The 14,249-nt window shown below is 36.6% G+C and overlaps 1 long non-coding RNA gene across 1 annotated transcript in view; it reads right to left on the bottom strand.

Moving 5' to 3' along the window:
* LOC133266341 (uncharacterized) overlaps window positions 1-13,621 on the bottom strand; it is a 47,912-nt gene extending 34,291 nt beyond the window's left edge. The window contains exon 1 of the long non-coding RNA XR_009742332.1: window positions 13,359-13,621. This is a non-coding gene — a long non-coding RNA (uncharacterized LOC133266341). The remainder of the gene's footprint in view (window positions 1-13,358) is intronic.
* Between the last annotated feature and the right edge of the window lie 628 nt (window positions 13,622-14,249).

The following is a 14,249-nucleotide window of genomic DNA, read 5'->3' as shown; positions in this document are numbered from 1 at the left end:
CATACATAAAATGACCACTTTAAGACACTCTCAGTGTTTTACTTTGGTAAAATTTCATGCCAGCAGACACACCATATGTGGAGGGGATTTGCAAGAGATAAATCATTCCCTGTGCACTGACTAAAATTCAACACCTTTCACAAACATTGCAGGTTGTTTAAAATTGTTCAAATTTCCATTATTTTGTACAGTCACAGCATTTAGAAACAAGAAAGGCTGGCGTAAAATACAAAGGAAGTTAAAATGTCAGAGGTCCCCAAAACAAAAGCAGTGTAAAACAAAGAATATCAAGCAAAAAATCTCAGTAAGCTTTCTGCACAGTTGTAACAAATGAGGTTTCATTGGGCAGTTTATGTAGCCAAAGATACTTTTATCACCTGGGGGTTTATTTTTGTTTTTATTTTTAGAGAGCTGGAGACCAATCCTAATTCTAACAAAGCTTTAATGTGTAAGTGTGACAGTGAAGGTTCTGTGCATGTTGAGTTTCTTTTAGGTAGTTTCACCAGCCTATTAAAGACAGAATTTCTCAATTGTCAAAAAGATGCCAGTTTCGGGAGTCTTTAGGATAAGCCAATCTTTTCAATTAGGACAAAACCCACCACTGCATAATAGTCTTTACAGGCTCATAAACCACCATACCACCCAAGATGTTAACAAGCTGGCATGTTTTGAGCATCAAAGATAGAGAGGAAACTGTGTTTACATGTTTGGCACAAAAACTAATGAGGAAAGTCAATTGGCCCTTTGTCTTGAGGGTCTGAAGAGCTGCGCTCTAATGTTTGGTTTCTTGGTTGGCACTTGTTCAAGTAATCACTCGTGGCCTGACAAAGCAGCACTTGTGTTTTATTAGTGGCCATGCTGAACTCTCCTGCCTGGGCTGTGTTGTCTCTCAATAGAGCGTTGCACCAGAGGGCATACTTATTTGAAAACACTAAATCAGAGCATGATGATCTTTGCCCGACAAATACAACCAAGAGAGCAGGCAAAAATGTTGACAACAGTTCTCCTTTTGTTAGAGAAAGTGAGGAAACAACAACTGGCGTGTGTGCGCATGTAAGAACAGTCCTGAAACACCAGTGACAAAAACAGCAAAACGTTGCCGCAATGAGACGCTCAGAGCCAACTGCATTCGCTCCATACTTGGGAACAGCACATCAGCAAGGCTAAAATTCGTGTTGATCACAGGTGCGAGAGCAGACAAAGCATTTTTTAAGTATTGGGTCAGTGTGGCACAGGTGACAGAGTTACAGGCTTATGAAGAAGTAGTATAGTCCAAAGAATTTGAAAGTCACTCTTTCATCTCCTTGTGACAAGTAAAAGGCAAACCCTGGAGGCTAGGTCTTCTTTATCTGATAAACTCACCTTCAGTTTTCAAATACTTTAAAAAGCACAAGCCTGCCAGCAAAATTGGGCTGCAATTCGTGATTTGGGAAATCGGACTTTCTTGTGAAACTGTTGGTACTCCTTGCCAGAAAGATGATGAGAACAAACTTGCAAACTGACTCACGGCAACAGTCCCACTGACTGTAAGAAATAATTGCAGGGAGACAAATTAACTGTTCCACTTACGATGTCTGTATGTAGGAACCTTCACCAGTCTGGAGGTGTGGAAAAAAAAGTCCAGCGGGATTTAAAAATGAAAAATAATGACTAAATTGAAGATCCTTTATCTTGAGCTGTTTTGTTTAAACCATCTTTTCCTGACACTTAGAATCTCCTGCGTGGGATATATAGAATATATACAAGTTTTGCTACAAAGTTTTATATGCCACCTCCATTTGAATTCACTAATTTGACCAGACCGTACATTTCTAATGAAACTACCTATAGGTACATTAGACATATCTTTAAGAATCTCCAATTTTGTAGCTCTAATCTCAGAAATTTCTAAAGTTGTGAGGAGGATGAGACAAATAGCTTCTGTTTAAAATACATTTTTAAAAGAAAGAAACAAATCTTATTAATTTTTGTTTCAGTCATAATTGAGTCTGACATGAAATAAATATAATACTAAAGTCTTCTATATGGAAAACTATTTTTGTTTTCACATTTCATTATATGGAATATAATTTTGAAAATTTTCATGTATTAAATCCATGAATATTCACAGTCATATTGCAATTTAAATTATATAAGCAGGAAAAAAGGAAATATAACATGGACAGAAATTGTGTCAGGTAAAACAAACACACAAAACAAAGCAAGAATGTGGACTCTGAGTTTTCCTAATGGCATAAAGATGCAAAGACCATCTGATGGGTTAAAACTCCCCCATCAAGATCAAAAAGATCAAAAGATCAAAATATGGCTCACCCTGCCCTTTCAAAATAACTTGTGACATCTCAAACAAGCTGAATATTATGCATATTATAACTGAACAGTCTCTAGACTTGTTCTGCCACCAAAATCATTAACCAATCTGTGAAACCCTGTAACAGTTCTTGAATTGTACCCGAAGGACAACAAACTGTTTGCAGTAACTATGTGCCTGAAAAGTCAGTATTTTCTTAATTTTTGTATGATAGTCTGGGCACAGTTTTTTGTTTTCAAAGACACTTTAGTTAATAAATGTCTTCTCCAACTTAGGATGATTGTCAAATTGCAGCAGGCTATGTGTATGTAGCCTATAATACTGCATTGCTTGTCTGAAAAAACTCCAGTGCACTGAGTATAGAAAAGCATTTCTGCATTCAGTTAGGTCTTGGCAGATGCCTGTTATCTGTCCAGAGACTTAACTCTTCCTCAGGAGAATACCTTGCAGCATTATTTCAGGGCACTGCAAAGGATGTGATACTTTGACACAAAGTATATATTTTCACTGTAGTCTTCAGGCTCCTTGGCAAGCTCCTCCAACACACTCCCTCAGGAAGTAACTCAGAGTGAGTGCTTGTTTGCACTTTTTAACCTGTCCTTTGTTGTGTACTTAGGGGTTCAGGATTAAAATCCATCTTTAGCAGGAACTAGTATCTGCTCAATGAAGATGCAAATAAAGAACTCCACAGCTTTTTTTGTGAACCGAGCCCAATATAACCCCATGTGTATATCCCCTTAAAATGTTAAAATGATAGAATTTTTGTATTTTACTCTGTTTTGGAGAACAAAATAGATATTATTTCTCTATAGCAAAGTTTCTTTCTGCCACATAGTGTCAGGAATTAAGCAATTGCCTCAAGAGTAGTGTGGGAACTGAATGAGTAAATGCAATATATAGCTGACACCGAACCTTTTGAAAACCAGTCTCTATTAATTCAGACTTGTCAATACTTAACTTTTAATTTTTTTTTAACTTTTTGTTTTCTTCTCTAAAATTTTCCATTTATTTCAGCAATTAAAACACATTTTTTCCAAACATTTCACAAGCCTTTCCTTGTCTTCAGGGAAACAGCATAGTACACTCCCTTGGCTTAGGGATTATTGTTAACTTCTGCATTGTAGTGGTGTGAATTACACTTTAAAACATAAATAAAGCATGTAACAGATAAAATGGCAAAAAGAAATTTTCATTATTTCCTCCAAATTTTGATACAACAGGTACTCAATTTCTTAAATTTCTGCAGGGTTTTTTTTCCCCACTATTTCTGTGTGTTGGATGATTTAAAAATTATTCTAGTGATTTTTGATAACTATATATCACAGTTACTGTTCATTGGTTTACAAAAGACTAGTTGCATAGTGTTTCATATGGACAGCTTAGAAGCATTTCTTTTGCAAACAAGAATTATACATTGATTATTGTTTCATTCTAACAATAGTAGTCAGAATTAAGTCGTACATGTAGAGGCTTTACTGAGAAAGCTGCAGACTAGAGCACTGACAAAAAAAAAAAAAAATAAACACTTTAACCCCCGCTTTAACTATCCTCTATAAAATATACTCATTTCTTATTTCCCTACTGTTTATTTTTTTCCAAACATTTCCAGGGAAAACACTGGGTTTCTATTTTTCATTGAAAAACAAATCTCTTATTTTCAACTGGTGTGTTTATAACCCACTAATCTGGTATGAGCATAGACATGTGGAAATTATTTGCTTTTTAAATTTTAAAAAAATATATATATCATTGGAAGCTAGTTTTTGTAGTGCTTGAAAAGCAATGTCCTCAGCACCTACACCTGTAAACATTCCTTGCTACCACAAAACACAAGGTTTTTACCTATAAAAAAAGGACAAAGAGTTGCCCCCTTTCAATGCAAAGTTTATAACTGAGTGTAGCACTTTGCAATACAAGTTATTTCGTGGAAGTTAAATTTATGACGTGCTGGTCTAAAGCGACCAAAGAAGTGGTATCACACTATCACACTGTGACAAGGACCTATAAGGGATGTGATTCTACAGTACTGCCAGTAGAATTATGAAGAATAGGATATGTTTTCAGCAATGAATGGCCATTTTTATCCTAAGCCTTCATGGAGTTAAGAAACATAGGAATTTCAGTGCCAAGGAAGTAAATGTGAAAAATATCTATTTTATCTGTGCTGTTTATGCCAGTGGAAAGATAGGTACACCAAGACAGTAGAATTATAGCAATGCAACTCTTTCCTTAGACTTTCTTTGTTAGAAATATCTCTGTGCAGAAGAACAGATAAATTTAGCAACAGGATGTTTCCTAATAGTGAATCTTCTGCAACAGGGCTCTAGCCATTGTTATAAATATGAATGCCTCTATGGATATATTTGTTCTTGGACACAGCTGGTAATGTGGTGCCTGAATCAAATGAAAATAGGAATAAAACGTAGTTATATCACCTGAAAATCAATGGCACTTGCATGATACAACAGCAAAATGGAGAAACTCATGAAGAGACCTCCAGTGTAAAATATTACCCAATTTAATCAACTTCCACAAATATACAATTTAGCCCTTTATTTTGCAGAAAATTCCTATAAAACTTAGAAAATCTCTCTACACTTTTAAACCTACCTGGTCTTTTTTAGAAGATAAAAAAAAACAACAAAACAAACACTGTTTTTCATCTAATCTTACCCAGACCAAGCTCTCATTATCTTAACTGAGAAATTCCCATTAAAACATAACTAAACTATAACATCTAAACATCTAAACCACAGTGCTGAAATATAGAATACTAAATCTAAATATGGATACCTAACAAAAACAACTTGATTTTGAGACTGTGGCTGTCCAGAATCCTACTGATACGATGGAAAACAGAAGTCAGAATCTACAGATGTGTATGTTTTATGACAATTTACAGTCCTAGTTTCAAGCATTCCCATTTCAATGTTTTGAACAATTTCTGTGTGAATCTTTCCTTACATCTTTTTATTTGTTAATCATTTTAATTTGGTCCTTAGCTTTGAGCTTTGTAAGCTTGAAACATACCCTTTACTTAGGCGAATTATTTTTCCTGTGGCAGCATACCGAGTCCTATTCTTAATGCCAGGGAAGCAATACAAATAAATTACATTTAACCATTCACAACTATTGTAGACATGGAAGACAGACTTGCTGAAGTATGTATTTTAAACCAACCTTTTTTTGTATACATGGCACAATCAGAGCTTTTAAGTTGAATGACACTCAGGACATGGCTTATCTACTTTATTCTGCCTTTAATTTCCTAACAGAGTATGTGCTGGTGGTAAATGAGAGATATGCATGCATTCAGAAAAATACTCATCTACCATGAAGACCTGGAGCGGTGGCTTCAGTTTCCTCTTTCTTGCAAAACATACGTACTATATCCACCCTGTCCCTGAAAAGACCTGGCAATGAGGTCTTGGACATAGTAAACAGAGTGAGAATCCTCTGGCCAAGATGCTTTCACAGAGTTGTGAGGATGGGCACAAGCTGACAGAGGCACTTTGCTTCCACCAGCAGCTGCTTGGACTTCTCACTCCTTCATCTTAATCACCTTGCCCATAGAGCTCCTCTCAATTTAAATCCTGGTACTATAGAGGAGTGTGACATGGGCAGCTGAGGTCTTTCTTCCTTGCAAAAAGAAAGAAATCTGTTTGTGGAGGGTCCCCTCCACACTTGGATGAATGGATAAGCATCGTCCCTACACACATATTGCCCTCAGTTAGACTGACTGAACATCATGATTTTGTTAGTCTAAGAAAGCGGGTACCTGAACCCACAGCAGTTGCTTGATCTGTCTGATCTAAGGCTTATTACTGCACAAGGTATGGCTCATGTTTCAGATCATAAGGATTTCAGTCTAAAATACGAGCAAATGAGACACGAGCACAATACTATGGGTGTCACATGGAGCCTTAATACTTACACTCCCAAAGGTCCTGTACATAAAATATAAGCAAATCAGACACAAGCACAATACTATGGGTGTTACATGGAGCCTTAATGCTTGCATTCCCAAAGGTCCTGTACTCTTTGAGAACAGCCCCGATGGACAAAAGCTCTAAGACAGGTTTCTGAGTAGAAATTCCACTTCCTGCAAGTTCGATTAAGCTAGCTAATTTTCAGACAAACACACTAATTTCCAGACAGGTTCTTCTGATGTTTTCCCTCTGTTTGCAATTTGCATCATTAAATAGCCTAGTGTTTCAAAGCAGCCGTGATAGTAAGGTCAGAAGGTTTTATGTTAAATAGCAACATCCTCAGCTTTTTAAAGGAAAGCAGCTGATCTGATGGCGCATAATTTTTTTTCTTTTCCTTTTCTCTTTGGGGTGAGAAAAAAGTAAGGATTGGAGCTTCTTATGGATCACAGACATTTTATTCTGGAAGAAAGAGCAGATCTATAGGTCTTTGTGCTCTCGAAAGCAACACAGAATCACAGGTGTCCTTGATTATCAAGAAATCTTCTTCTTTTCTAATGGTTCCCCCTTCTCTCCCTGCGAACAGCAGGTCATCTTTCGGGCATGAATATCTCATTTTAAAAGGCACAAAATTCAATCATAAAAGGAAAATTTTAAATAAAAGTACATTCTGAATTTGAAGATTAAAAAAAAATGCTTGGCAACATTCAGTATGCTGGAAAGGAGGGCTGTGCCGACCTATCCAGAGTAAACAGATGTTTCTCAATTAATTCTGCCTGGGCTCTGTTTCCATATCTGAGGAACAGTGGTAACAACACAGCAAATAAAGTGTGACACAAAGACACCTTCATTCAGTCTTTCTCCCAGTAAAATTGCTCCCCCAACACTTTTTTTTATGGTTAAACAAAGTGAATTTGTGGGCTATAGCTACCCTGAAGCGTTTTTTTTTTTTTGTGCCTCGGGAGTCTGGCTGGTCACTGGGATTGGAAAAGGCTGAATCTTATAGCTCCAAGCAGTTTTGACAGTTGCTGAAGACACGTATCAGTAAATACTCTAAACTGAACTTAGCACTGCATCAAAGGCTCCTGAGCTGAGCTGCCCTGACAAAGCTATTCTCAGCCCATCAAGGCTCTGATACACACAGCCCCATAATGGAAACGCTACTTCTGAATTGTTGTGTAGCTCTGCATTCACCTGATTTAAAAGCAGTTTACGTGCTTTTTTATCTCACAGACATAGACGCAAATATATTTGATAGAGTTGAAATAGAAAAAGCTGAGTATCAGAGAAATTCACTGAAATCAATGGCTTTTGTATAATTACATGTGTCCATACATGTAGATATGAATGTACGGATGAGTGAATTTGGGATGTATATGTCAATCTGTAAAACAGTAAATGCAGCATTGCCTATACGTCACATTGCAGCTAATACTGTGAGTGATATATCTAAAAGGATCATGTAGTCATAAGGTAGCTAGTGTTAAGATGCTGATAGGTAGAAAAATGACAAGGTGCTCCTAGAGACAGGAAAAACATGCTTTACCACATGCACAGGGCAAGATACAGATGTTCTGACCTATGTGGAAAAAGAGAAACAAAATATAAATCTCCATTTTGAAGGAAATACAATTTTAATTTTATCACTGAGGCCTCTCTGGGAAAAAATGTAGTTTATGATGCATTGCAGTCCTGCTTTGCTTACAAGTCAGCACCTACAATTAAAAGAGTTAGAAAATTTAATTCAGTTTAATTCATTATGTATCTTTCCCTTTCCAGAGAGCCATGTGATGTAGTAGGAGATAAGAAACCATGTCTTGTCATTCAATATTTATTAAGCAAACTAAAATAGCCTGTTTTGTAGAAAACAAATTTAATTTTGCCTGTCATACTAGAACCTAGTGCCAGTCTGATCTGTTGTATAGTGTCGCTGAACCTGGTGACTTTGAAGTACATTGTGTATACAAATGTCTTGCTGTAAGCAGTCCTGTACTATCAGCATGTGTGGAGACCATCATGAACTTGCCATTCAGAGAAATACAGGGCTGTAAAGAAGGGGAGAGAAATCTGATATCTTTTCTTCCTTATTTAGGTGCTGCAGAAGAATATGAAAGTAGTTCAATAAGGCAAATGATCCAAGAACAGTTCCTTTGAATATGTTCTGATGTGTGCAAACATGACATATTTAATTAGTATTACATTCCAACTCTTATAAGAAATCCAAGATTCGAGGTAGGATAATTATCTTTTAACAACATACATCTACTAAACTTCTCAGGAAGATGGTACCCAACACTGGTTCTTAGAGCACATCACAAATAACCACTTTCATAGCAGAACATTTCTAAATGTCACGTAATGGAAGAGCAAAGCTGCTGTAGAAAAACGGAAACATTTTAGTTCTTTTAGATAAAGCAAGGCCTCAGAACCACACACCTATGCAGCAAGCAAATGTCATTAAAGGAAGAACAAAAAAGCAAAAACCGTGCATTAAATAGATCATGAATTTGCTTGTGGGTCTGTAACAGATGTGTTACTAAGGATGCTTTGTTTATCCAGTTGCAAGACTGTCGAAGAGAATCATTCCAGTGATGCTGCTTATCACGCTTTTAATTCAGCTCAGGCAAAACCGTTAGCTTTGAAAAAGCAATTTTTTTTTGGCCCTACTCTATCTGGCTGCACAGAATTTTCAAAGCACCACAATGTTGTAAAAAATGCCCTTTTAATCAGATTACCCTTGGCGAACGTCCCAAACTCAGGCTGAAGTGCAGTGCTTGTGGTTTCTCAACAGCTTACACTAAGCCTGCACCATGGAAATAATCTACTTTTAAAACCCAGGAAACAAATCGACTGCACTAAGGACATAAGTCGCTGTCATTAGGGAGTGATTAAGCTAAACATTTTTATACACTCTGGTAGCCCAGTTTCATATTGTATACTTCTGTGCCAAGAGAAAGAACGGCACCCCAAATGACTGCTTGATTCAGCCACCCCCAAAACAAACCTGGTCTTACACAAATTAAACTTAATTTTCCCTTAATAATCACAAAAGAAAAAAAGAGGGGGAGAAAGAGAAAGAGAATTAGAAAATACAGTAAAATCAGCTTTACAAGCAATAATTCAACTGAGGATCATGAGTTTGATTAAAGACTATACATGATATTTTTTGACATATATTAGCCTCCCCTAAAAATCCTGTCAACTTATATTAACTTACTGCTACTTGGTTTATGCAAACATATTTCCTTTAATACATAATTTATATTGGAAATTCTGTATGTTTTTGAAGAGGCAGCTACCATTTTTACAATTTACCATTATAATGCCATGTCTTCAGCTTTCTGTGATATCGCATTTTTCATAGTGGGAAAATACGACATTGAGATGTTTGAACAGAAATTACTCCACCTCCCCCAGTTTTCCTCTAACAAAACTGTAAAAAAAGGATACGGATCTGCCTTTGTCTAATCAAATTATCTGGTGTCTGAGACAAATTTGCTATTTCGGTACATGCAGATCCTAAAGCAGAAGGGATCTAGATGTCAGATCCTGGTGCATGAACAGCAGAAAGTGTGTTTGCAGGACGGAGGGAGGGTTGTTTTTGTTTTCTGCATAAGTCTGACATAGATGGGATGTTCAACTGGTCTAAGATACAAATCTGGTCCGTTCTTGATCCCTGCTTTGGACGTTCCACTGATATTTCATTTCTAATTTATAAAACACGTCATTAATACTCAATCTGTCAGCCTCTTTTTGACAATAATTAAGTCTGACAGTTGAAGGATTAATATTTATTAAACACCCTGTACTTTAGAAGTCAAAGAAATGCTCAATTCATTTGCACGGCAAAATCCAACTCATAGCAAACACTACCCCCAATCCCTTCATGCTTCCTAAAAACCAAACAAACCCAATCGACAACACAATAGCAGATGACCAAGAGAAACATGAGAGAAACAAAACAAAATGAAAAAGTAATTACAAGTAATCCTTCAAACGACTTGGTAGTGGATTCATTTAAGGTATTCCTCTGCCCAAGCATATGTTTTCTCACTCTTCTTTCCCCTTCCAGCCCCCCCCCCTCCCTTCGCCACTCATAAATAATTCATAACCTGATAAATATGCAATTTCAAAAAAGTGCAGACACGGCAGCACTGCATTAAAAAAAAAAAAAAAAAAGGCTTGTGCTTTTCACACAGAAGACCTGAGCTGCACTTAACGGATGACAGATTTTCCAGTGTTCAAAAGCTGTATTATATATATGATAGGAGTGAGACAGTATTTCTGGTCTGATTCCTTGCTAGACATGTTGTGAATTGTCTGTGGAAAGCTGTAACATAAAACAAATGGTGTTGTTGGTTTGGTTTGGTTGATTCTTCTTTCCCTTTTCTTTCCTTTTTGAAAGAAAAGATGAGGTGAAAATCAGCGATGTTCCCACCATTTAAAGTTTGGATCACCACATGTTTTCAGGTTTCTATAAAATTAGGGAGCGAGTACAGCTGGAGAAGGAGCGCAGCCACATGCTTTCTCATGTACATGGTGCAGAATTTGCAGGTAGCGCACGTGCCATACGTAATTCTCTGGTGATCCCACCGGGAAGGTCTCCCTCCTCCCAGAGGCCCCCTAAGCGTTGGCCACTTATGGGCCATCGTGTGAACGCTCTTCAGGGGCTGATTTCACAGGCTCAGCAGCAAAGTGCTCTGCCTGCTGCTTGCATGCAGGTAAAGCCCACCCGAAGTAAGATGCAGGATGAAAAGCGGCATACCTCCATTTTGTGGGCTAATTGCTTGATTACCAGGCTGAAACAAAATGGAGGAAAGACTTTTTTTTTTCTTTTTTTTTTTTTCTTTCTTTTTTTTTTTTTTTTTTTGACAAAAGCAGCTCTGGGCTGACATGACAGAAAAGACAAAGTATCGGAAGAAAAATGGTGTTTAAGGAGCATCAGTCATAAAATCACTAATATGAAATGGAATGTGAGAAATATAGGTAATGTGTACACATTCCTACAGCTAATAGATGCAAAAGACTCACGTACAGTTGATCTTTGGGTTTAGCAACAGTTAGAACATAAAAATGATTTCAACCTGTGAAGTGTAACCTTTCAGATGAGCATTTAAATTGGAAACACCATGGGTAAGAAATAGACCTCAGCATTTAATTTGGACTGGCTAGTTGGAAGCCTGTATTTACTGTACAATAATTTCAAATTTAATTAAATAACACTGCTGATGCCAGTCATATCAACACTGTAGAGATGATTAATTGCATGCTTAAATGAAATATAAGCTTCCTTAAAAGTAACATCAATGCAGAGCCCTGTAAGCAGACACCATATGATAGATTTAAATGCACGAGCCTACCTGCATCCCTTAGAAGCATGCCATGGTTAAAAAGACAGGCCCTACATCTGAATGTAGTAACTGTACCAGGAACAGAGCATTTAATGAGTTTCTGTTTTTCAAGGCAAGTCTGATTTTTTTTTTCCCCTTCTTCACATGATTTTTTTATTTTGCAGGAGAGCTTTCACAGGCTTTGCATTGTCATCTCATGAACTGGCTATCGATAAGCAAACAGGGGCTAAGGCACTGTAACACGGGGCCGCCGTGTCACAAGGCAGCTGGACTGTTATGTATTCCACTTTGTTTCCATTGTATTTCAATCCACAGAAGCAGCAGGACAAAGGGCCTGACAGAGTTAACCATGGATTGTCACCTTGATTTGTCCAGTCTAGCGGATATGCAGAAATGAATGATATTCTGCTTATAAACAAAATGCAGAAGCAAGTAAGCTCGCAAACAACACTTCCAAACAGTACTAACTGTAAAAAAAAAAAAACAACAAAAAACCCAACAAACAAACAAACAAAAAACCAAATAGGGGGTGTAGTGGGAAAAAAAAAAGCAGGAAGAATCATCAGATTAGCACACAGAAAAGCTCTTCTCCTGTAACATTGTCTGTTGAAAACAGCAGAAGCGAGCTCTGAGGCTAAGGGCTTGGTTGTCTCTGACTTATCTGCACCATGTTGGTTTATTTTTCAGGAATGACAGTGCTTCAATATGTAAGTTTCTACCATAAATGTAAACACTCTGGGGCGGGCACCATTCCTTCTGTGTGTTAAACTTGTTTGTGGGACTACACCCTTTACACTCTTCAGGAAGGTGCAGTTATACATATGTGGAATACAGTAAACAAAGCTATTTCTGGAAAGATATACCAAATTAAAATCCTATTTCTTATAAGAGTAAAAACAGTGAATGCAACTCGATTTCTACTCTAATATAGTACTGAATTAAATATAAAGAATGTCTTATTTAACAACTCCTACATAGAAAAGCAGCAAACCAGGCAACTGCTGTGAGGAAATTCAGTGGTGAAGCAAAAGAGTTATAATCAAAATCCAGAGCTGTCTTTTTCAATTTGAAAAGTCTCAAATTTTAACAAAATCATGTACATAAGAAACAAAAATTCCAACTTAAATAATTGAAGGAACAAGTTCTCTTTTACCTTCTTTCTAAGGATATAAAAATTCTGGCTTATACTACTGATCAGTAAGGCAAATTGAACTGAAAAAAGGGAGATGACTCAACAGAGCAAAGGTCAGTTCTGAAACACCTTAATTTTTTCTAGGAGATGAAAACAACCAGCAAGAAACCTCATTGTGGTTTCTGACAACCACGTGTTTATTAACTATACGAAAGACATAATCAAACTCCCATTTTGTTTATGCAACATACCTCAGCAGATTGGACAAAATACTTGCCTCTGAAGAAAAACCTTTCAGAAGCACGTCATTTATACGTCTTTTTTATTTATGAGATAAGGCTTATCAGAAGATGCGGTATTACACAGCACAATAATGTATTCACTTCTGAGCATGCAGTATTTTAAACAGGCATGAAAAACTAAATGCATCTAATATTGTAGGGTTGTTACTAGTTTTGAATAACAGATTGGATGATTTTTGCATTTGTGTATATATTTCGTTGTTCCACTCAGTGTGTACTCGTTCTTTTAATAGTGCAAAACTCACACTAAAATATAACATGCCATCATACCATCTTAAGCATCTACTTGAAGCTATATTATGTATCAGAAAAAGAAAAAAAATATATAAATCTTACCCACATACTGGAATGCTAATGTGCATCCATCAGAGAGCTACACATTCATAGTAAAGGTTTCAGCCCAGATAAAGCCCCTAGTATTATCATATACATATAAAAAATAAAGAAAATATTTAAAAACTAATTAATATTTTTCTTTACCAAAATAGTTTAGGAAAACCTAAAAGCACCAAAAACCATTTTTTCTCCAAGGAGAAAATTGCACAGATTTGTCTTTCCTCAGAATTCTATGCAGCCAACCGTAATAGCTCTTTGACAGTTCACCTGACTGCAGCAGAAATGGGAATGTGATGGTTACAGTGGATGACAGAAAGGGGCCATTTGAAGTGCTATTATGCAGTTTACATGAGGAGATTTTCACAGATTTTGGCTTTATTTGGTTATGTTATGTACATTTTTGGCTGTTTTGCTTTGTTTTACTTAGGAGTGTATGCCTTACAATAATAAAGGACACATTCTTTTCTGGAGCTGCCATATGGAAATCCACACCTTAAAATTTAAAATTTCATTAGTATTTCCAGACTAGCTTGGGTGAGTCACTGTGATTCACTACTGGAAATAAAAATGCATGCGTTCTCTCTTTCCCATGATCACATTTTAAAAGACTGTTATGTATGTTTTATTTCATTCAGTTTAACTAGCAATTTCAAGCAGAATAATGCAAACCAGATACTCTATGTTTATACTTAAGTGAGAACAATTTTTTTACACATTATGGCAGAATTGGAATCCTTTAGAATATTAAACAATGAAAAGAATATCCTATAAACATTGCACCCTAAATAAAAAACAAACAAAAAACCAAAACCAAAAGTAATCTTGCTGGAAGGACCCAATTCTGCAAGCTCTCATTAGGGTAAATTGTCTGAATTAAGCTAATAGATCATC

This window comes from Pezoporus flaviventris, unplaced genomic scaffold (assembly GCF_033815535.1).
Source record: "Pezoporus flaviventris isolate CSIRO_AGI_PZ_B2104156 unplaced genomic scaffold, CSIRO_AGI_Pfla_v1 ptg000007l, whole genome shotgun sequence".
NCBI lineage: Eukaryota > Metazoa > Chordata > Aves > Psittaciformes > Psittacidae > Pezoporus > Pezoporus flaviventris.
This window is presented reverse-complemented; position numbering and strand designations above follow the sequence as displayed.